General features: G+C 42.5%; 1 pseudogene; it reads left to right on the forward strand.

Moving 5' to 3' along the window:
• The first annotated feature begins 673 nt into the window (after positions 1 to 673).
• Positions 674 to 3,762, forward strand: LOC125264022 (annotated as a pseudogene).
• Positions 3,763 to 4,009: the final 247 nt, after the last annotated feature.

Raw genomic sequence — 4,009 nt, forward strand, 5'->3', positions numbered from 1 at the left:
ATGGGCCTATTTCTCCTCCCATCTGATCTCGCCAACCACAATAACATCATCTTGGCTGAGGACCGCCTGTGTGGTCTGAGGCAGAATGGTCATCCATTGGAGAGGTATGTGGAGGAGTTTTCTGAGCCGTCTTGTCAGGTGGGCTGGCCAGATGCTCCCCTTAGTGCTTATTTTCTGATGGGTCTGGATGAGAATACTATTCACTATAGCGAACCTGCCTATTATTTCTCTCAATTCGAGTTCTAATTTTAAAGTGGAAGAAGTTAAAGAAAGTATCTTCCTCATCCAGCCCCATCAGAAACACATGTGGCCTGATCAGCTCACTTCCTGCCAGTTCCCTCCACGTACCCCTCCAACGAATCTGCCCATTCAGAGGACGCAAATGGGCTTCCAACAGCGCTGACCTGGAAGCCAAGGTAGTAGACCCGATGTTAACATCTCTCAGGTCAGCACTAAAGTCTGCCTCCCTTTCAGCTACAGCTGCTAATGCCACTCCAGAGCCTCGTCACAAAATGGCCAACTTCCCAGAGCCTTGTCACAATATGGCCGCCGCTACGACTGAGCCCTCGTTCAAGATGGCCGCCGCCACACCTGAACCCTCGGTCAAGATGGCCGCCGCCACGACTGAGCCTCGGTCAAGATGGCTGCTGCCATACCTGAGCCCTCAGCCATAATGGTCCACACGCTGGTGCCCATAGGCCTTTTAGTTGAGTATGAGGGGATGTCCTGGAACCCAGAGATGGTTCCAAACCCTGAATCCGCTCTAGTATCTTCTCCAGTCTTTGAGTTCACTCCAGAGTCTTCTTCAGCCCCTGAATCCACTCCTGTGTCTTCTCCAGCCCCTGAATCCTCTCCAGTGTCTTCTCCTGAGGTACTGTCATAGTCTCCGTCTATCCTGACTTCCAAAAACTCCATTTCCTGTCATCCTCCCTGGTTCTCACCTGCACTCACTCCACCATTAGCCAATCACACGCACCTGCTTCCCATCAGCTCATTAATCACCAGCCTTCTTAAGCACGTTACACTCCTCACTCGGTTGTCCGGTCTCGTTTATATGAAGGACTATTTCCCATTACTGTCTCCAGCATTTCCAAGTACCTACCTGTTTCCACTCCTACGGATTCTCTTTGTCTTTGTGATCCTACGTTGGTGTATGTTTACTTACCTCCACCTTCCTCGATCATCAATCCATCTACAACATCATCACCATAAGACAAAGTGTGTTTCAGTATCCTGTTACCATTCTACCATGTTCACTTCACCAGTTTACTCTCCTGCATTGCTGTCATCAACCTGCTGTTTGTCAATAAACGTCTGTCTACTTGTACCTCTGTGTCTCCTGAGTATCAGTCCGTGACAGTTTTAAGCTCTTACAGTGATTTTCTAGAGTGTAAACAGACACTACATATTTTGTGTTAAGTACAATAAACATCATAAAACTCAACAGTAAACAGGCTTGTACTAATATGGTGGATAAAAACAAGAAGACAATATAAGTTATAACCTTAAACTATAGCTGTTCTATCTCCATGCAGCATATATTTGCAGTTTCTGACATTATTGTGCATCCTGACTGACTCCTGACAGGGGAGAACAAGCTCTTGAAGCTCTGCCCTCTTTGGCTGAGCACAGCAGCTCATTTGCATTTAAAGGGCACACACTGAAATAGTTCATTTTTGCTCAACCCCAAAAGGTGGCAATTTTAACATGCTATAAAAAATTATCTGTGGGGTATTTTGAGCTAAAACTTCACATACACACTGTGGGGACATCAGAGACTTGTTTTACATCTTGTAAAAGGGTGCATAATATAGCTCTCTCAGATTTGGCAGACGAGCAGTTTCTGCACTTGCTGTTTCTGGTTCAGGCCCTCAGAGTGTAGGAGTCACTTCCTGTCGGTAACAAAGTAAATACTGTACTGTTGCAGAGTGGATGCGATCGCGCTGGCCTACACATTGTTAGGCCTGCAATGTCCTGTTGGAGCGAAGGGCTCCAGGATTGGAGACCTTTCCTTGGGCTGGGCTCGCAGGGCCTTTAGGCTGGGTCAGTCCTGTGCTAATAACATGGTATTGTTAGACTGCGTTCCTCCACCGCATCAGCTAAACTCAATGTTGAGAGACCGTTATTGAAAGGAAACATTTCAGTTACTAACATAACCTTGGTTCCCTGAGACAGACTTGTGTAAGCTTGCTATGTTATTGTGTTTCTACTGTTAGCAGTTGCTTGCCTGCTTCCTCAGTTGAAACAGTCTGATGAAATGGTACTCAGTGTCGGCATGCAAAGGCAAATTGGCCTTTGGGTCCGCTGAGATACCATTAGTCTGTGCAGCTGCACAGACATAATTCAATCAGGCCTTTTTATTTTCTGAGAAAGTAATTTCCAGATAGCGTCTCGTTTCTGTCTATCTCAGGGAACCGAGGTTTCCCAAGTAACTGAAATGATTTGTCCACTGTCCAGAAAAGTGTCTTTGTAATCTTTTAAGCTAGTGTATCGCTTATCTCCGAACCGGACGCCGAAAGTATATTAAGTTACATGCAGTTTTTGCAAACATTAGCATTGACATCAAAACTGAAGTAGGTTTAGAGCTTAACTGATATAAAAACTCTGGAATCAAACCTTATAAATGGCACAATGACAGCATGCCATGAAAAGACCTGTAACCTCAAGGTATATAAATATCTTTTTCAAATATCATCTGAATTTGGATTAAATATCAAAAAATATTCCTATTCCAAAAAAATATTTTTTGTTACAAAATATTCTTAAACTATTGATGTTATATTAATATGTTAGTGTTGAAAACGTATGTAACACAATTTACTGCTACTGCTAGTCTAAAATTCTTGCTATATAAATATTTAAAGAAACATTTACCTTTAAACGTTACCTTCGTGCTCAAAGAGACGCCTGGGAAGACAGCATGGACGAGACAAGGAAATTTCTTCAGTCACTGGAAGGAAAGAACAGAAGAAGTTTGGAGTTGACCTCCAATGTCCTGATAGAGCGCATTCAATTTGAAGCATTGATCTGCAACTTACAACTGCGAATTCAAAAGAATCAAAGAAGTCTGAAAAAATTCAGATCCAGGAGGCAATGAGACAAAATAAAGAAAAGATTGACAGGCGTACAAACTTTAGCATTAGAGTCAAAAAGACTGTCAAAGAGAAGGTTCCTATTGAAAGTGCTTCATGGAAGAGCAGGAAGGCGACGACCTGCACCGTCTGTGAGGAAAACTGCCATGAGTTTGACTGCTGGTGGGTTTCTAATCCCAGCAAATGTGAAGTAATGAAAAATGGCTACTGCACCGTGTGCACAGGGAAGTGTCACCACAGCAAACACGTCAAAGAAAACAAGAAATACGTCATCAGCACCTCGAGCATTGTGATGGAATTTGATGAATTTAAAAAGAAATATGAAAAAGCTCAAGAACAAACAAAGAGGTTTTCAGTTATAATGGATCATCTTGACAAAGATCTGAAAGATATTGAGGACAAAAAGTTAATTCTTCTGTTCAACGCTTACAAGACCATCAAGCATCTGTCTCAGATCGCATTGAAGCCAGACTCGGCCTTCACTCTTCAGCATCTCGACTTCTTCATCCCCAGATTGAGGGAGGCTGGGAAAGTAAACTGGGTCAGAGAGCTGGAGGAAATGAGGAGAACCGCTGAAGCTGAAGAAGCAAACAAAGATGCTCTGAGTTATCTGAAAGCTGGTCTGGCAAAACTGAAACTGGAGCGTGTCTTTGGTGGGCAATGAATAAATGCAGAGAGGACAAGAGAATAACTTTATGTAAATCTTTAAATAATAAGAAACTTAATTGAATCATTGTATCAAGCTGTTTTAGTGTTTTTTAAGCAAGCCACTTCTATCTAATCTGTTTATAAACTCTAATAATACCTAATATTTTGGGGTACTTGATAGTAGTTTTAACAGAAAATGTTGCATTCATGAACACTAATGTGTTTACTCTTGTGTTAATCCTGGTTTAACTCTTCTACATTTTATCTTC

This window comes from Megalobrama amblycephala, linkage group LG3 (assembly GCF_018812025.1).
Source record: "Megalobrama amblycephala isolate DHTTF-2021 linkage group LG3, ASM1881202v1, whole genome shotgun sequence".
NCBI classification, from domain to species: Eukaryota; Metazoa; Chordata; class Actinopteri; order Cypriniformes; family Xenocyprididae; genus Megalobrama; species Megalobrama amblycephala.